This window comes from Diceros bicornis, unplaced genomic scaffold, assembly GCF_020826845.1.
Source record: "Diceros bicornis minor isolate mBicDic1 unplaced genomic scaffold, mDicBic1.mat.cur scaffold_90_ctg1, whole genome shotgun sequence".
Classification (NCBI taxonomy): domain Eukaryota; kingdom Metazoa; phylum Chordata; class Mammalia; order Perissodactyla; family Rhinocerotidae; genus Diceros; species Diceros bicornis.
In genome coordinates, this window is record NW_026691791.1 from 728,288 (window position 1) to 749,257 (window position 20,970).

The 20,970-nt window shown below is 42.4% G+C and overlaps 1 pseudogene; it reads right to left on the reverse strand.

Annotated features, from left to right (window-relative positions):
- Positions 1–16,091: 16,091 nt before the first annotated feature.
- Positions 16,092–16,661, reverse strand: LOC131403806 (methyl-CpG-binding domain protein 3-like 1; annotated as a pseudogene).
- Between the last annotated feature and the right edge of the window lie 4,309 nt (positions 16,662–20,970).

The following is a 20,970-nucleotide window of genomic DNA, read 5'->3' on the forward strand; positions in this document are numbered from 1 at the left end:
TGCCTTCTCTCCACAGGTTATACCTATGGAGCCGCAGCCCCGACTACCACTAGTGAGTATTCCTGGCCCTGATGTCCTGGGTCCCATCCTATTTGGGTTTGGGGAGTACTTTTCTCCTTCACCCGCTGTCCTTGGTGAGGGAAGGACCTGGAAGGGCCCTAACTCATCCCTTCTCTCTCTCTTGGGTTCTGGTGGAGAGTCCCAGCCCAGGGTGAGAAAGCCTTAGACACAGACACGTTCTCCACCATATTCTGACCTCACATGGTTTTCACTTTTATTCTCCTGAAGCCCCACACTTGGTCCTCCTTTTCCAGGTATCACATCCGTCTGTCCAGTTTTCTGCCCGTCCATCTCTCTCTCCTCTGTGTTCAGTCTCTCTTATTCACCCATCTCACTCTCATGGGCTCCTCTCATCCACAGACTTGCTCATCCCTCTACTCACACAGCAACCCGTCCCCTCACTCTCATTTATGCTTCACCTGTGAATGGTGGTCCTGGGACAGCCACTGCTGGAGCCCGGGTCAGCCTGGAAGCTCCTCCCACTCTGTCCCTCCCTGATGACAGCCCTCTCCACAGCTCCCTAGGTGGCCACCACATCCCTGCATACTTGATCATCACCTGTGCCACCAGAAGCCACCACAGGTATCTGGGGGTGCCTTTTCCTTCCCAAGAGAAGCTCTCCAGCCCCTACCAGCCAGTTGTGATCCAGGAGCTGGGAAGCCAGGGTGTGAAATTCTTGTTTTAGTACAATCATGCTGATCACAAAGATTATACCAACGATTCAGTCTAAGGCCAACCCTCAGAGAGCCCCTAGCCTTGTGAATTAACACACCATTATAACACAATGTGGGACGTTTTGGGGAGTGGCACCTGGCATAATTTGGAGGGGAAGAGCTTGCTAGAGAAAGTTTCACCTGAATGGAGTCTTTAAGAATGAGTAGGATGGACCCTGGCAAATAGAGGATGAAGAGTTTTCCTGGCAGAGGGGATTCCATGAGCAAAGGCTCCAGCCAGAAACAACATGCCATATGGGGAGAATTGAAACGAATTTGGGTTGCGTGAAACATGAAGTTTAACTTGCAGTAGATGGATAAAATGAGACTGAAAGGTCAGCTGGAGCCAGATTGAGTAGAGCCTTGAGTGCCAGGTCAAGAAGGTTGAACTAAACACTGAAGGCCATAGGGAGCCATGGGTGGTACTAGAGCAGTGGTGGCCCTAGTGAGGTATTCATTTCAGAAAGATTCTTCTAGCAGTCCATGTAGAACATCCTTTAGACAGAGCATCCATTGTGCCTGCTAGGGTGTTGGTCTGGGTGAAGAAAGTTAAGACTTGAGTTGGGACAGGGATGGAGTGTATGTGAGGACGAGTGTGCAAGGTGAATGGGTGTTACTGGGAGGGAGGAGGAGCTGAGCAGATATGCTGGTTCTGACTTGGGTGATCACATGGGTGGGTGGTGGTGCCACTGTGAGAGAAGACGACAGATGATAATGAGTGCAGGACTCTGGTGTGGTCTCAGGCCAGCTCTCAGTGATGGCCTTCGCTCTCCCTCTCATCTTGCAGTTTTGGGGCACAACTTGAAGACTCTCACAGTCAATGTCACCATCTCCACCTTCTGGTATTCATCAGACAGGAGCAACAGCTCAGCCACGTTCAACTCCACTGAGAGGGTCCTGCAGAGCCTGATGAGACCCTGGTCCCAGCAGCTCCTGGTGGGTTAAATCCCACCCAGCCCCTCCCCCAACCCCTGTCCCTCCTGCTCATCCTCCTCCTCCTTCCTCCCCAGCTGGACCCTTGTTCAAGAAGAGCAGCCTGGGCCCCTTCTCCTTGAGTGGCAGACTGTTCTCCCTCAGGTAAGACCCTCCCTTGAGCACTTGCCCCTAATGACCACTTTTGTGACCACCCCTCTTTCAGTTTCCCCACTCAACTCCCATTTCCTCCTTCCTATTCTGGCCAAAACCCCAGAGGTTTCAGGATCTCTCTCTAGATTCACCACGTCCCTCTCTCCCCAGGCCTGAGAAGGATGAGGCAGCCACCAGTGTGGACGCTGTTTGCACCCACCACCCTGACCCCGTTGTCCACCATGCCTCTGTGCTGGGAGCTGAGAGTCTCCACCTGTCGGCTCTTCCTCTCAGTGGCTCCAGGCTCTGCACCCTGGAGTTTATGCATGCAGAGAGAGCACCAACTACATTTCCGCAGCATCAGCTGGAACCTCAGCAACCCAGAGCCCACATCCTCGGAGTACACCACCCTGCAGAGAGACACACAGGACCAGGTGGATTCTCCCCTCTCCAGTCTCTCCTTGCCCTGAGAGCACCCTCATTCCTCTGCCTGACTTACATCTGTTACATTATTGTTTAAAACCTTCACTTTCCCTGCATGTCTGCGTTCTCTCACTTTCCATAGGTGATGTCCTAGCTGCCTTCCCCATTTCTCACGTGGGTAAACTGAAGCTCAGAAAGGGGAGTATTTTGCCTAAGGTGACACAATGAGTTAGGGGCAGAGCCAGGATTTGAAGTCAGGTCTCCTTTGCCCCAAGGTCTGTGACCTTTCACTGGCTCCAGTGGCCCCCTGAGTTCCCAGGAGACATCCATCTCACCCACTCTCCTTCCCATTTGTTCTAGGTCACCAAGCTCTACAGAGGCAGCCAGCTGTGAGACATATTCCACTCCTGCCTGGTCACCGACTTGATGTAGGTTGAGGAGATTGGAAGCATTGGTTGAGCTGATGGCTGATGGCTCTGAGCTCCCGTGACACATCATTGATCTGGAAGTCACTTACATGGTGCCCATTCTCCCCCACATCCCTGTCAGCTAATCCTACCATCTCCATCCATAGGTTTTCGGGGGTTGAGAAAAGCATTAACATTTGAGGCCACCAACCTCCAGCATCCTCCTCCTCCTCCTCTTCTGGAGACTTTCAACAAATATCAGCAGTCTAACTGTGCTCTCTAATAGTGAAGCCACTAACCACATGGGGCAATTTAAATTTTTTATAAACCGTTAGGATACGATTCACATATTGTGTGTTGGGGGGGGTTGTATTTTTTAGGGTTTTGTATATACAATTTCTTCTCCTCTGCAAAACAAACAGTTTTACCTCTTCCCTTCCAATCTGGGTTTCTTTTATTCCTTTTTCTTGCCTAATTGCCCTCATTAGAACCTGTAGTACCTGTTATTAACATATGAGATGAGGCAAGACATCATTGTCTTGTCCCAGGTCTTAGGGGGAAATTTTCAGTCTTTCACATTGAATATGGTGTTAGCCTTGAGTTTTTCATCAATGCTATTTATAAGTTGAGAAAGTTTTTTCTATTCCTAATTTGTTGAGTGTTTTCTTTTTTAGGCATGAAGGGCATTGTATTTTGTGAAATTCTTTTCTATATATATGGTTGAAAATACGTGGTATTGGCCCTTATTCTATTAATATGGTGTATTACATAATCAAGTTTTCAGATATTAAGCCAACGCTTCAACTAGAGGTGAGAGATTAAGATGTTCTCAAGTCTGTCCTGGGCCTGCCACATCCCTGAGCCTTTGTGGCCTTCTAGATGCCCACAAATACACTGCAGCTTTCAAAGCCCCCTGTGGACATCTCATTCCCCCAATTTTTCTTCTAAGTTTTTGGCTCACCTCTTACCTGCTTCAGCTGGAATCACTCCCTTAGGCCACTACAATAGAAAACAATTAGTGCTGAATGTTTTCACCAAGTGCCTTGGGGACCGACTTTCCACCATGGGCAAGCTCTGAGTCAAATAAGGACAAGCCCTGAACATAGCGATTTTCAGGGAGCTGCCAGGCAGGTCAGCTAGTGACAGTTCGATGGGGATGGTTTTTTTCAGAGCTCTAAACCCATTATGGCTGCTTGGCTGCTGGTTGTCTCAGCTACCATGGTTCGAAGACTGATGGTTTTCAAAGTTATGGAGGATATTGTGAGAGCAGGATGGGAATAGTGAAAGTTATAGTGCCACAAAATTTGCTACCTTTATGAAGATTCCACCGTGTGTCTTCACTAAACCCTCCTCAGGTTCTTACAAGCCTTTGATTAATTTCTAGGCTTCTGAAAAGTTGATTTGGACCATTTTTACCAGTGTTCTCGTTGTTTTTATGCATTTTCAAAAGTCCTTACTCCAAAGTATCAAAAATGTTCTCCCTGTGGTTATTTATTTGTAAATTACGTATTTGAAATTAAACTACATGAGAAATTCAGTTCCTCACTCACACACACTAGCCACATTTTAAGTGCTCGATACCAACATGGGGCTAATAATGAGTGTATTTGGGAGTGCAGACAAATGTTTACATTACTGCAGAAAGTTCTCTTGGACAGGACCCAGAAGCAGGGTATCTAAAATCAGGGTAGAATTCCAGACACCCTTGTTCATCCTTTGTGCCCTTCCAGGTCTGTCCCCCACAGTAACTACACTGGAGTGGACTCCCTGTGTACCTTGCCACCTTGGCACAGAGACTGGACAGAGTTGCCATCTATGAGGAATTCCTGTGGCTGACCCAGAATGGTACCCAGCTGCAGAGCTTGACCCTAGACAGGAAGAGTGTCCTTGGGGATGGTAAGGCTCCCTGGTCATTGGGAAAGGAAGTGAGGCCTTTCTGGGGACTCTGGATGCCTGGGGCTGAGAGAGCATTGAACTTTCTCAGGCTGGCAGGTGGTGGCACAGTCTCCCAGTCTTTCCCCACCATTGAGAGAGAGCAAAGGACACCAGTGTAATATAGGTGGCCCTCACCTTCTCCTAGACAGCTCTGTGACCTCAAACTAGTCACTGCCCCTCTCTAGACATTTGTTTCCTTATCTCTGCACTGAAAGCCACTGGGCCAGATGGTCAGTGAGGGCCTCCAGCTGTGTGTGAAGCAGACTTACAGGTTTGGGGGTGGATGTGTTTCCTGATCCACAGGCTATAGTTTGCCAAGTCCCACTCTAGATGAGCACCAATGGTCTAGAACTTTCTGCAGTGGTGGGAAGTTCTATATCTGTGCTGTCCAGTCCATAGCCTCATGTGACTTTTGAGTGCTCAAAGGATGATATTGTGACTTGTCTTTATTTTTACTGATTTTTAACGTTACAGAGGTACTAGAATTTTTATTTTATTTAACTAAAGTTAATTTTAATTCAAAAAGAGACTTGTTGCTGCTGCGTATCAGACCGCACACCTCTAAGTGGTTGTCTGGATAGAGGTACATGTAGAGGGACCTGCACCCCTCCCCCCATTCCCCCTGGGTGCTGTATGTCCTCCCCTCCTGGATTTTATGTTGTAGCTGGCAATAACAAGAATAGAGAATTGAAACTTATCAATTATTTGATGTGAACAAACTCACACTTGCAGGCGGAAATCAGAAAAGACTTCCTGCAGGATATTACATTGTAGGTTAATCCTAGAAAGTGAATATTAAGCAAATAGATAAAGGAGAAGGGGATGATGTGTTTCTAGGCACGGAAGAACACTTTTCAGTGTGAATTTACAAATTTAGAGAGATCCCATAGGCTTGCCAACTGTGATGACCCATTCTCACCATGGCCGTTGTAAGAAAGTCCATTCAAATTCAGTCCTCTGTGCCCAGAGGTAAGAATTTGGTTTAATTAATTACACTTTTGTTCTGTGATAATGGACTTGGATTTTGGAGCAAAGTGTGCTCACTTTTTAGAGATGGAACTAAAATGGGGTGAAACATCATGATGTCTACTTGACTTTAATATTTCATTGAATAAGTGGGATGAATCAAGTGTGGCAAGTGTTAATAATTTATACATTGGTGAAATATTGTTTTAATTGGATGGAATATACATTGGTAAATCTAGATGATGGATGTTTATTAGACTGTTCCCTTTATTTTTCTGTGTGTTTAAAAAGTTATATTAAAAAAAGTGAAACACACTCACATGCATTCTCCATTTTATTCATTTCCAGAATATTCTCCCAACAGAGATGACACCTTGATTGTGAAGCCTGGTAAGCCTGCAGGAAGCCACAGACCAGGGTAGGAGACAAGCACCTTGAAGCTGTGCCTCATCAAAGAGAAGCATGTGAACAGGTTTTTGGATGATGAGGAAAGTTGGCCAACCCTTGTCAAGGAGGGTTGAGGCACAGTGGGGTCAGCAGGAGTCCTGGGGCGATGACAGGAGGTGGTTCACCCCACCACTTGTCTGCCCAGACCTCCTTTTCTGGGCCCTCATCCTCATCTTTTTGGCGGGACTCTTGGTGTTTATACAGGCCTGACCTGCTCTCTCCTGGTAAGACATCACGTGTTGCTTGTCTTCTTGCTATTAGGTTGTAAGAGCTCTTTATATACTATAAATACACGTCCTTTTCTAGGGATATGTTTTGCAGATATTTTCTCCCAGTCTGTGCTTGGCTTGCTTTCTCCTTCACAACATGAGTCATTGGGGAAATGTAAGTGACAGTCATCATGAGATTCCACCACACTTGAGAATGGCTATAATTAAAAAGACTGACTATAGCAAGAGTTGTTGAAGATGTCAAGTCACTGAAACTCTCATCGAGTGCTGGTGAAAAATAGCTTGGATGCTGCTTTAATAATTCCATATGTCTACCCAGACATTCCTCTCCTAGGAATCCATCCAAGGCAAATAAAGCCATATGTCTATACACAGACTTGTACACATGTGTTGATAACAACCTATTTATAGTAGACAAAAACGGAAAACAACACAAATGTCCATCTACTGGTGAACGGATATGCAAAGTGTGGTATATCCCCACCTTGGAATACTATTCAACCATAAAATAGAATGAATTATTTTTTCTTTTTTAATTATTTTGTTGAAATTATAAAGGGTTTTAACATTGTGTAATTTCGGGTGTTCATTATTATTTGTGACTTTCTGTATAGACTGCATCGTGCTCAGCACCAGTAGTCTAACTTTTATCAATCACCATGCATATGTGCCCATTTAACTCTTTCACTCAACACCCAGCCCCCTTCCCCTCTGGAAACCACTAATCTGTTCTCTTTATTCTTGTGTATGTTTATCTTCTACATATGAGTGAAATCATGTATATTTGTCTTTGTCTGGCTTATTTCATTTAACATCATACCCTCAAGGTCCATCCAGCTTGTTGCAAACAGGACAACCTTGTCTTTTTTTCTGGCTGAGTAGTATTCCATTGTATATAATACATACCACATCTTCTTTATCCATTCATCTGTAGCAGGGCACTTGGGTTACTTTCATGTCTTGGCTATTGTGAATAATGCTGCAGTTAACGCAGGGGTGCATAAATCTCTTTGAATTGTTGATTTCAAATTCTTCGGATAAATACACAGTAGAGGGATAGCTGGAAGGTATGGTATTCGTATTTTTGTTTTTTTGAGAAATCTCCATACTGTTTTCCCTGGTGGCTGCACCAGTTTGCACTCCCACCAGCAGTGTGTGAGGGTGCTCTTTTCTCCTAATCTTCTCCAACATTTGTTATTTTTTGTCTTGGGAATTATGGCCATTCTAACAGGTGTAAAGTGAACTCTCATTGTAGTTTTGATTTGACTATCCCTAATAATTAGTGATGTTATACAACTTTTCATGTGTCTGATGGCCTTCTATATATCTTCTTTGGAAAAATGTCTGTTCATATCCTCAGCCCATTTTTAGATTGGATTGTCTGTTTTTTGTTGTTGGGTTGTATGAGTTGTTTATATATTTTTGAGATTAACCCCTTGTCAGATATATGATTTGTAAATATTTTCTCCCACTTGGTGGCTTGTCTTTTCGTGTTTTTTTTTTTCCTTGTGAGGAAGATCAGCCCTGAACTAACATCCGAGCTAATCCTCCTCTTTTTTCCTGAGGAAGACCGCCTCTGAGCTAACATCTATTGCCAATCCTCCTCCTTTTTTTTTCCCCCAGAGTCCCAGTTGATAGTTGTATATCATAGTTGCAAATCCTTGTAGTTGCTTTATGTGGGACGTGGCCTCAGCATAGCCGGACAAGTGGTGAGTCTGTGCGCGTCCGGGATCCGAACCTGGGCCGCCAGTAGAGGAGCGCGCGCACTTAACCATTAAGCCACGGGGCCGGCCCTGTCTTTTCGTTTTGTTCATCATTTCCTTTGCCTTGCAGAAGGCTTTTAGTCTCATGTAGCCCCATTTGTATATTTTTTCTTTTCTTTCCCTTGCCTGAGTAGACATGGTATTGGGAAGTGTGCAGCAAAGACCGACGTCAAAGACTGTACTGGGTATATTTTCTTCTAGGAGTCTTATGGTTTCAAGTGTTATTTTCAAGTTTTTTATCCATTTCGAGTTAATTTTTGTGTATGGTGGAATATAATGATCTACTTTCATTCTTTTGCATGTGTCTGTCCCATTTTCCCAACAACATTTATTGAAGAGACTTTCCTTTCTCCATTGTATGATCTTGGCTCCTTTGTGAGAGATTAACTGACTACAGATGTGTGGTTTTCTGTCTGGGCTTTCAGTTCTGTTCCATCCATCTATGAGTCTGCTTTTGTGCCAGTACTATGCCATTTTCATTACTATAGCTATGTAATGTATTTTCAAGTGAGGATTATGAAGCCTCCAGCTTTGTTCTTTCTTCTCAGGATTGCTTTGGCTATTTGAGGCCTTTTGTTATTCCATATATATTTTAGGATTCTGTGTTCTATTTCTGTGAAGAATGTCATTGGGATTCTGAAAAGGATTACATTGGATCTGTAGATTACTTTAGGTAATATGGACATTTTAACTGTGTTTATTCTTCCAATCCATGTGCATGGAATATCTTCCCATTACTTCAGATCATCATTGATTTCTTTCAATAATGTCTTATAGTTTTCATTGTATAGGTCTTTAACCTCTTTGGTTAATTTTATCCCTAGAAACTTTTTTCTTTTTGTTGCAATTGTAAATGAGATTGTATTCTTGAGTTCTCTTTCTGTAAGTTCATTATTAGAGTATAGAAATGCGACTGATTGGGGTAAGTTGATTTTGTACACTGCAACTTTGCTGTAATTGTTGATTATTTCTAATAGTTTTCTGATGGATTCTTTAGAGTTTTCTATATTTACAATCATGTCATCTGCAAACAGCAAGAGTTTCCTTTCTTCCTTTCCAACTTGGATTCCTTTTTTTTTCTTTTTCCAGCCTAATTGCTCTGGCCAAAACCTCCAGTACTATGTTGAATGGGAGTGGCGAGAGTGAGCACATTTGTCTTCTTCCTGTTCTCAGAGGAATGGCTTTAAGTTTTTCACTATTAAGTATGATGTTGGTTGTGGGTTTGTGATATATGACCTTTGTTGTGTTGAGGTATTTTCCTTCTATACATATTTTATTTAGAGTTTTTATCCTAAATGGATGTTGGATCTTGTCAAATCCTTTCTCTGCATCTGTGGAGAAGATCATGTGATTTTTATTCCTCATTTTATTAATGTGGTTTATCACATTGTTTTGCGGATGTCGAACCATCCCTGCATCCCTGGTATAAATTCCACTTGATCATCTTATATGATCCTTTTAATATATTCCTGTGTTCGATTTGCTGATATTTAGCTGAGGATTTTTGCATCTGTGTTCATCAACGATATTGGCCTATAATATTCCTTCTTTGTGCTATCCTTGCCTGCTTTTGCTGTCAGGGTGATGTTGGCATCATAGAATGAATCAAGAAGTGTTCCATCTTCTTCAACTGTTTCGAATAGTTTGAGAAGCATAAGTATTAAATCTTGTTTGAATATTGCGTAGAATTCTCCATAAAAGCCATCTGGCCCTGGACTTTTGTTTTTGGGAGTTTTTTGATGACCATTTCGATGTCTTTACTTGTGATTGGTCTGTTCATTTATTCTATTTCTTCTTGAGTCAGTTTTGGGAGGTTGTATGAATTTATCTATATCTTTTAGGTTATCCAATTTGGTGGCATGTAAGTTGTTCAGTGTATTCTCTTACTGTCCTTTTGATTTCTGTAGTATCTCTTGTAATTTCTCCTCTTTCATTTCTAATTTTATGTCTTTGAGCCTTCTCTCTTTTTTTCTTAGTGAGTCTGGCTAAGGGTCTGTCAGTTTTGTTTCAATCTTCTCAAAGAACCAGCTCTTTGTTTCATTGATCCTTTCTACAGTTTTTTTAGTCTCTATTTTATTTATTTATGTTTTAATTTTTATTATTTCCCTCATTATGCTGATTTTGGGCTTCATTTGTTCTTCATTTTTTGGTTCTATTAGGTGTAGTTTAAGGTTACTTATTTGGTATTTTTCTTGTTTGTTGAGGTGCTCTTGTATTGCTATGAATTTCCTTCTTAGACCTGCTTTTGCTGCATCCCATAAGAGTTGTTTTGTTTTCTTTTCATTTTCATTTGTCTTCAGGTATTTTTTGATTTCTCCTTTGATTTGTTCATTGAGCCAATGTTTCTTCAGTCGTGTGTTCTTTAGTCTCCACATATTTGTGACTTCCCCATCATTTTTCTTGTAGTCGATTTCTAGTGTCATAACATTGTGGTCAGAAAAGAAGCTTGATATGATTTCAATCTTAAATTTATTCAGCCTTGCCTTGTTTCACAACATATGGTCTATCTTTGAGAATGTTCCATGTGCACTTAAGAAGAATGTGTATTCTGCTGTTTTGGGAGTTTATGCTCTCTCTATATCGATTAAGATCATCTGATCATATGTTTCATTTAATTCCACTATTGTTGCCTTTCTCTGCATGATCTATCCATGGATGTAAGTGGGGTGTTCAGGTCCCCTGCTATTATTGTGTTGCTGTTAATTTCTCCCTTTAGGTCTATTAATAGTTGCTTTATATTCTTTTGTGCTGCTGTGTTCGGTGCATACATCTTTATAAGTGTTATGTCCTCTTGGTGGAAAGTCCCCTTTATCATTATATACTGCTCCTCTTTGTCTCTCATAGTCTTTTTTATCTTGAAGTCTGCTTTGTCTGATATAAGTATGGCAACACCTACTTTGTTTTATTTGTCATTTGCTTGGAGTATTGTCGCCCATCCCTTCATTCTGAGCCTGTTTGTTTTTAGAGCTGAGATGTGTTTCCTGGAGGCAGCATATTGTTGGGTCTTGTTTTCTAATCCACCCCACCACTCTGTGTCTGTTGATTTGAGAATTCAATCGATTTACATTTAGAGTGATTACTGATACATGAGGACTTAATCCCACCTAATCCATATTTCCATTGTTTCTCTTCATTTGTGTTTCTGACTACCATTTCATTTTGGGGGTTTTCTGTGGAGGTGTTCTCTTTTTTTATGATCTATGGCTCTGCTCTGATTTTTTGTTTGCTGGTTACTGTGAGGTTTGTATGAAGATCTCATAGATAAGATAGTCCATCTTCTGATAGGCTCTTATCTCCATTAGTCTAAGCAGGTTCCATTCCTTTCTTCTTCTCCTTCTGAGTTATTGTTGTCAAATGTTATTCATTTTTGAGTTGTGCATTTGTGACTAAGTTGAAGTGTTTATAGTTACTTTTGATGCTTTCCTTCCCTTCTCTTTTTAAGTTATAATTAAGTATTTGCTACCCTTTTGTGAAACACAGCAGTAGCTTTCTGATTTTGTCTGTCTATTTATCACTCTGGTCAAAGATTTGTAGACATTTGCCTTCTTTTTGTTTCAGGTATGAGGGCATTCTTGATCATTGCTTTTATGGGAGATCTAGTGACAATGAACTCCCTCAGCCTTTGTTTATCTGGGAAAACTTCTATTTCTCCATTGTATCATAAGGATCATTTCACTGGATACAGTATTTTTGGCTGAAAGGTTTTGTCTTTCAGTATTTTTAATATATCATTCCATTATTTCCTTGCCTGTAAAATTTCTGCCAAGAAATATGCTGAAAGCATGATAGGGGTTCCTATGTACGTTAGTTTCTTCTATCTTGCTTCCCTTAATATTTTTTCTTTGTCATTGGCTTTTGCCAATTTTACTATTATATACCTTGGAGAAGGTCTTATAGCATTGATGTAATTAGGCGTTCTCTTGGCTTCATGTACTTGTAGGTCCGGATCTTCCCCAGGTTTGGGAAGTTCTCAGCTATTATTTCTTTGAACAAGCTCTCTGCACCTTTCTCTCTCTTTTCTCCCTCTGGAATACGTATAATAATTATGTTGCTTTTATAATTGAGTAATATATTTCTCCAAGAATTCCTTTAATTTTTAAAAATCTGAGTTCTCTCTCCTCGTCCACTGGAAGCATTTCTATATTTCTATCCTCTAAATCACTAATTCTTTCATCCATAATATCAGCTCTATTTTTTAAGGATTCTAAATTCTTTTTTATCTCATTAATTATGTTCTTCACATCCAGAATTTCTGCTTGTTTTTTTAATAGTTTCAGTTTCTTTAATGAAGTATTCATTTTCCTCATTAATTTCATTCCTGAGTTCATCGAACTGTCTGAACATTCTTGTAACTTGGTGAGTTTCTTTATGACAGTTATTTTGAATTTTCTGTCATTTAGATTGTAAATTTCTGTGACTTCAAGGTTCATTTCTGGAGATTTGTCATTTCCTTCTGCTCTGGATTGTTAGTGTAGTTTCTTATGGTGCTTGAAGAACTAATCTTTTGCCTGTGTGTTTGTGGTAGTATCAGGTCACAGATTCCACCTGCTACCGCTGTGGGGGAAGCATGAGCTGTGTCTCTGATCCCACCCCATATGCTGGAAGTTGTGTGGGTATGGTGGCTGTTCCCACCCGCTGGGAAAGCATTCACAATGGGCTCAGAGCTGCCGCTACACAGAGACACGTACCCAGTTGTGAGACTGCAGCAGTACTATGGGTATTTGTGACATCTCGGAAAGCATTTGCATGTGCGCGTATACTGCTGCTGCCTTTTCTTATGCTCATGCCAGCCTCTGTGCTTGGCAGGTGGGGCTTCTTCATGGGTTCTGAGTATTCCCCATTCATTGGGACTGCAGTGGCACGGTGGGCTTTCCAACCATCCATGAAAGCATTCATGTGCAGGTCCAGGGCTGCTGCCAAACCCTCCCAGAATTTCACCAAGACGCATTCCTACTTTTGCCGATGCAGCAGTACTATTGGCTCTCACGCCAACCTGGGAAGCACTCAGAGGTGTGTACAGTGCTGCCAGGGAAGTCTTGGGGATAGGAATGAATTCATAGTACATGCAATGACAAGCATAAATCTCAAAATAGTTATGCTGAGTGAAAGAAGCCAGTAAAAAATGATTTATATATGATCTCATTTATAAAAATTCTTGGAAAGTACAGGAAAATCTATAGGGACATATACCAGATCACTGGTTGCCTGGGAATGAGAATGTGTTTGCAAATGGCAGGGAAGGAGGAATTAAAATGAGCATGAGGAAATTTGGGATGGACGGGTGTTCCTTTTCCTGATTGTGGTGATGGTTCAATAAGTTATAATCAAAATGTATCAAATTGTTCACTTTAAATGTATGCAGTTTACTGTATGTCGTTAATACCTCAATTATGCTAGAACATGCAGGGGAAAGAGAGGGAGAGGGAGCCAAAAGAGGGAAAAGGGGAGGAAAAGAGGACTGAGGGTGAAAATTAAGTGGAAAAAAGGAAGAGGGAGACATAGGAGGCATCGGGTCTCTGTGGCTTTGGCATCTCCTTCCTCTGGAGTCTCCCATACTGGGCAGCTGACTGGACCATTCTGATGCGCTCTCCTCACCTCACAAGTCACTGTCTGTCAGTGGAAGAAGGAGGACAACTATGAGGTCCAGTGACGACGCCTGGGCTATTACCTGACTCATGGCGACCTGCGGAAGATGCGATGACTAGATGTGACTAGGTCTGATGTCCTGTTTTCCCAGCTGGTGTCCAGAGGAACTTGGCTGGAACACAACGAACCTACATTGGACGGACACAGGCTCCGAGCCTTTCTAGACTTGGCCCCTAACTGGCTTACAGGGGACTATCCTGAAAGATTTCACCTTCCTTAAGTCCTGAAAATGACTACAATTTCTGTCTTGTGGTGTCACACCAGTCCATCCCTCAGGGACACCAGAATTGGTGAAACCAACACAGATATTGCCATCGTGTAAAATCGAATCCTCACTTCAGTGCAAGGTTTCCCTTCTTAGGAAACTTTGAAACATCCCTCCCCTTGACTCTGTGCAGCCATCACACCCCTCTTAGTTCCTCCATATTCCTCCCTCTCTGATGACCTGGCAGTCTCTGGTTCCCCTTTTCTGCTTCATTCTCTGAAGCTCAGATTCACCAGGACTTCCAGATCAATCTCCCTCAATGGCATCTCTCCCCACTCATGGGTCCTCCATGATGGGAAACAGGCCAAGTTGGGAGGAGTGTGTGAGACATGACTCTGCAGTCACTTTGGGCCTTGGGAGCTGAAATGACTAGGTCTTTGGGAAGCCTGAATCCCAGAGTAACACCAAGGCTCTGGGAAGAGAGTATCTGCTCTGGATGTAAAAGTGAATAAAACTCGGGGGGAGAAAACTGAGGGAAAAGAGTCTTTTTTCATCTTTCTCTGTACAGAGTCCAATTAGCCTCACAGCAGAGACTCCCCAACAAGCAGTCTATAGCATTCCAGGCATGAGGCAGGCTGCTCTGTTCTGCCGTGTGTCTGTGGGAACAGATTACATTATCTGTACACACTGTGCAGACGACCACAGCTGAAGATACCGAGGGGCTGAGAATTAAATTCAAGGTCATGTCACTCTCTCATACTTTTTGTATGTGAGCTTCACATTCTCGATCTTAAGTAGTGATTCTCTGAGAATGCACACTTGAAGATTATAATGATTAATAATATTATTAATCATTGCATACATTATACGTTATACATTGTAAATTATAATTATAAATTAATGTTTAATTATTATTATATATTACATTATTATAATAATATCATTATAATGATTAATAATAGTTATCATTATTGACTAATTTCTGCTAAGCAACATGACTGGCAAGCTCTGCGTGTATTATCTCAGTTACAGTCACTATTTTTAGGGTTTTATTCCCATTTTGAGCTAAAGGTATGGAGGCTCAGATATATTAAATAACTTGACAAAGAAGGAAAATAATTACTACAAAGCTTAAATAAACACCTATTCAAACTGTGTATCAAAGAAAGAAAGACGTTATCTGACCTACAAACAGACTCAAAGTTGACCTCCCACAGGCCCGCAGTGAAAGAAGCGGTAAAGAATGTACATCAGGAAGAAGATAAGTGAACCCAGGAAAACATAACAGGAGTCACGAGGAAAGGAAAAAACAGTCTGTCTAATTTAGTATTAATTTTAAAACAAGACATTAAAAACACATTAGAACCAAAATTCCAGATGATTACCATATGGAAGAATAGAGGAGAGAAGATTTAGCTAAAAGATAACTCATTCTTTAGGGAAGATATAAATACTAAGATACTCTATTATTGTTAAACACATTGCTCTCAGAAACTGATAAATCTGTGGGACAAAAGTAAGTAATGATAAAGAGGATTTGAAGAATGCAACATACTCGATCAGGCTAGTAGACAAATCCCAACACACTGGTTTATTGTGAGACTTGTGATGCTGAAACAGTCGTTCTCCTGACAGCATGATACCACAATGGCATATGAATTTTCATGAATGAAATTTCCAACACATATAGATCTAAAAAAATGGACAATCCAGTTTTTCATTATGTGCGGCTGTGATTCAACATGCAACAAATACCAGAAAAATAGAGACCCAGAAGTAGGTGTCTTTTTTGAGAAGACAGATATAACAGCTCTTTAGTGAAATATTATGTTGGAATCTGTTGGAATATTACACAAAAAGGACAATCCATTTGGACTATGTAGGTTTTCTCTGTGACTGTGCGGGCAAAACTCTAAAGAATCCCCTGACTGTGATAACTCTCTGTTGATCTTAAAATACAAATGCATAACACTCAGGAAAGGAAAATGAGAGAACAAAATGAGAAAGAAAGATCTCCTTTCTCTCCTCACCTGAAACCCAATCTCTCACCTCAGAAGGATCACTGTCTGTATCTTCTCTGTTATGCAAAGGAATCAAAGAAAAGAAAACTATTGGTATATATTAAAGTTTCAAGAGATCAATGCAAGAAGACTTCAGGACCCCTGCAGAGGCATTAATGTAGTGTGAGCTCCATGTCATCTGCACCGTTTTGTCTTTTCTTCATTGCGTTTGTCGGGATGTCCTTCTTGGCCTCTCACTCTCCCTGCCTCGCTAGCAAGTCTGTCTGCATGGGTGCTACCGCCAGTCTCTCTCTTGCCATCTTCACTTTCTCTTCCTGTTTCCTGATATCTTCCTCAGTCACCAGAAGTTGTTTGCAAAGGAGCTGTGGGATGTACAGTGCAGCTCCTGGGATCGTCTCTGCTGAATCTGAAGACCAGGCAGGGGTGGGCATGGGACTGGAGTTCTGACCACCTGCGAGCACACCTGGCAGTGATGCACCTGTGCAACTAGGTGCAAGATTCAGCAGGGCTTTGGCAAGGTCCAAAGGACTTAACATTCTCCTGCACGCTGCAGAACTGGAGACCTTGCAGTCTCTTCTGCGTGCAGAGTTGTTGGGGCTGCTCCAAGGTTTCCTCCTTTTGATGGCATCTGACCTCATTGCCAGGATAGGATGAGATTCTAGTAACTGGCCTCTTGAATATGTAACTGGACATCCTCAAAGGGATGGAGATGCTCAAACCAGGCTTTGGGTTGGATTGGATTCCACAATCATGTCGCTTCCTCTGTGATGATTTGATCATCATACTTCTTTTCCTCTTACTCTATAAAAATAAATTGTGAATGTGGATCAGACTGATAAACAAAACCTGCCTTCCCAGGACAATTATGTCAGATGCCTTGTACTTCTACCCTCCCTCTCTCCCTGTGGGGATTAATCTGACCTGTGTCCTGGGACATCATCAACGAGATTTGGATCAAGAACAGAAATCTCGAGGTCAAAACTCAGGAGTACTGCATGTCATTTCTTCTCCCCCATGTTGTTAGACACTTATGAGTATGACTTTATTCTCATTTTGTCCTTGTCACTCTCAACAACAAAATCCCTGGTGCTCCCTGTCAGGACACACTGTCCCCAGTCCTTTTCTAAATCCCAAATCATACCATTCTTCTGTACTATATGACTATTCATTTGATTAGCCCATTCACCAGTTGGTGTTCATTGCTCCATTAGAGCTTAAGTCACTAGTGAAATTATCATCCACTCCACTCCTAGTGACTGTTATTTGACAACTGTGAACATTAAATCTCAATACAGAGAATATGTCTGAAATAACTCAACTTACAAATGGAGATTGTGCTGTAAGTGGGAAGTACACACTGGATTTATTAAACCCAGGAAAAACATGTAAACTCTCTCATTATGAAGTTTTGTGTAGAGTGCAGCCACATTGATGATATCTTGGTTATAGTGGGTGAAAATTTACTATTAAAATTAGTTTCACCTGTTGGCTTTCATTTTTTAAAATGTGGCTATTAAGAAAAAAATTAAATTCTATAATATAGAGTGCTTAATGTTACTATTGGACAGTGCCGTTGAAGCCATCAGTGAAAATAAAGTCCAGAGACAGTGGTTAGGGAAATTCTTTCCTTAGAAAATGAGTCTACACTGACCCACACTGCAAGATGCAGCAAAAACTGTCATACACACACAGAGACACACAGACACACTGAGAGAATGAAAAAAACCTCTTACTAGAGTCCCACTTCTTCTCACATGGCATGAGGTTGCACTCTTACTTAGTCCTAAGTGGACTAATCTCAAGAAAGAAGGCAGAAGTCAAGGTAATTTACCAGTTAGGAAGATCTAAAACCAGAGACTAAAGCTCAAGATATGTGGTGAATTTCCTGTCCTGGCTTCTGTTATTAATTCAATATGTTAGGGAGACTTTTCCAAGGAGGGTTGTTTTAAAACTCACTTTTTCTTTACTATGTAAAAATAGACAGGCTATGTAAAGAATAATTACTCTAGCTAATCAATGAAAAGGAGATGATAGAACACGAATACCCTTATTATAAGTCACTACTGGATTAAAAAGTCAGGGAACAGCTGACATTGGGTTAATTTGGCCTTAATTAGGCTGATTCTGATTTCATGACCGTCATATTGATTGTATTATGCTAGAACCTACGAAACTTCCCAGCCGCACCTACTATTTAACCACCAAGGTCCACCAACCAGACCAGTCCTTGCTGACACATCCCCTGCCTCCATCCCTTCTGACAACACCTGGAGGATTTTCCCCAAATCCCACTCTGTCCCTGAGCACTTCTACCTGCCCCAGGGCCAGGGAATCATTTCCTCCAAGGCTCAGGCTCTGCGTGTGCCCAGCTCTGGGGATGGCACTTCTCTCTCAAGTGAAGACAAGGATCAGAGGGCAGACCCTGTGAGCTGCAGCAATTGGACAAAGACTGGGGTTTGCTGACAGAAAAGAACCTTTAGTGGGCACGGTTACCAGGGTCCAAGAAGCCCCAGTGATTCCTCCAGGGAATGTGATGCAGGACAGAGCAGGAATGTCTTCTTGTGGTTCGGCTTGGGAATGCCTGTAGGATGACATAGGTGACATTGGTAATGCATTCGCCAATGTTGTTCATTCATTTATTCATCATATGTCATGGAGTGCTTTCTGCGTACATCCAGACAACAGGCTCACCCTCTGGGGCTCACAGGCAGTGTCAGAAAAATTTCTAAAATATAGGTACAGCACTGGTAATACACTAGGAGTTTCAAGCATTTTTCAAACATTAACTCATTTAATACTCTCCATAAACCTGCAAAATATGTATGCTGATCATTATTGCCAACTGACAGATGAAGAAACTGAGGCACCAATCAGGTAAAGAACTCAGTCAGTACAAATATCTAATAAGGGATTGAGCTGGAATTTGGACGTGAGTTTTAGCTCCATAGTCTGTGCTCTTAACCATGACATTTACTCTCTAAAGACTTCACATCATGAAAAAATTTGATCAGTTATCCATTTTCTTGGTGCATTGAGTAGCCACACTATTTTATCTGTGTCTGAAAAATAGAATACATGCGTAGAAACTACTGCACATACACACTCAAATTACATCTACCAATGTCTCCAGTCCCTGAAAATTAATGCAGAGAACATTTCAGAATGTTTCTTGCCCAGGTTGGGAGGACTCTGAGGAAATCTCAGTATTGCTATAAGAAGCTGAGGACAGGCTGGGAGTGGGTCTCAGTGGAAAGGTGTCCTCAGGAGTCACCATTGAATGACAACATTGATGGGTGAGTCTTAACAGTGACTGAATTCAGGATCTGGTGGTGATTTAACCTGGTGTTTATCATCTGACTGTGGGTTTATGGTGATGCAGCACAGGGAGTGGGGATGGTTCACAGTGTTCTTGGGGAAACCAGACCCATGAAAGAGAGGGAATGACAGTTTCCTTAAACAATGGACTCTTGGTGGGAAAAATTCGGCTTGGAAGAGACAGTCCTGTGCCTGGTATAACCAGAAGGAGTTGCCTCTGCTTCAGCCAAAGCAGACAGCCCTTCCTCATGCACTCATTTTATCTCAATGGGAGGAAGGAGGAAGATATCATGTAATGCTCGTCTGGATATGAGATATGTGATGGTAGAGACTGTGCTAGGAGGTTCTGAAAGGCTGCCCTGAGGCATTTTAGACCTTTGCTGTGACCAGAATGACAAGTGTAAACACCCCTTCTTATGTCTGGGGAGAGTTAGTGGTTCAAGGAGAAGGCTCCTTGGTGCAGAGACTCACAGGAAGAAGCGAGTTTGACCAGGGAAGGTCAGAAATGTGGCCAGTGTGGCTGGAGGGAGCCTGAGAAGAGAGAGGAGGGGAGAGAGGAGGGTGATCAGGCTGGATCCTGGGACATGGTAGACTGTTACTTTCTGTTCCTCTGTGACAACATTACTCTAAAACCTGCCACCTATAAAGTACAAATATTTAACATCTCACAAATTCTGCGAGCCAAGCATCAAGCATGGCTTAGCTGGGTGCCTCTGCCTCAAAGTCTCTGTGAAGCAGGGGCTGTGGTCTTCACAGGGCTCCAATGTGGGAAGATTTCCACCCAAGATCACTCACATGGGTTTTGTCCAGATCCATTTGGACCGAGAGTCTGAGCTCCTGTCTGTCTGTTGGCTGGACACTCCCTCAGTTCTCTCCTATGGAGCCTCTACCTAGTGCAACTGACAACATCAGCACTTGCATTCCCAGTTCTGGTGATTTGATAGAGAACGATAGTAAGAGCGAGAGAGAGAGAGAGAGATGGAAACAGAAGGAGAGAGGTAAGTAGGGAACCCAAGTAAGTCAGCGAGTGGGAAGTGACAGACGTTTTGTAATTAAAACTTGGCAGTGACATCCCATCACCTTGGCTGTGTTCTGTTGTTCAGAAGCCAGATACTGACCACTTAGTGCTGACACAAGGATGTGCACTCCAGGAGGCAGGGAGCATTGGGAATATTGTGGAGGCTCCCACCACATAGACCAACATGAGGCGCTTGGGACTGATTCTGAGTAAAACGGGACCGTGGAAGGCTTAATGCCAGTGGATCACAATGTCTGAATTTCCTCTAATTTCAACCACTTCAGGATGCAGACCTGAAAATGAGGCTCAGAGCGTCAGTGAATTACCAAAGATCACACATCTGGGACCCAGAGAAGTTCTGACTGGTATTCTATGGGATGTCCTACTCCTTGTACTTCCTCCATCTCTAATTGTCTGCATTAGACACATGTGACACCAGCCCACAGGTGTTGTACGTATTATCGCATATACACCTTATGGGGTCCCTAGGAAGCTGTTTTTAGCCCAATCCTCATTGTGCAGCTTGGGAGACTGGGGAGATCTTGAGAGGCACAGCAGATTTTCCAGGACACAGAACTGGTAGGAAAAAAGAGGTCTGACCTCAGCTCTGTCTCCTCAAAGCTGAGGCCTGGATCCACTCCCAAGGAGCTGTGGGGAGGGTGGTGATGTGTATTTGTGTACAGTGTTGGAGATGACATGGGCAAGGTGGGAGAGCAGCCAACAGCCTAGCGGGGGATTTGGGTGCGTCTCATTGAA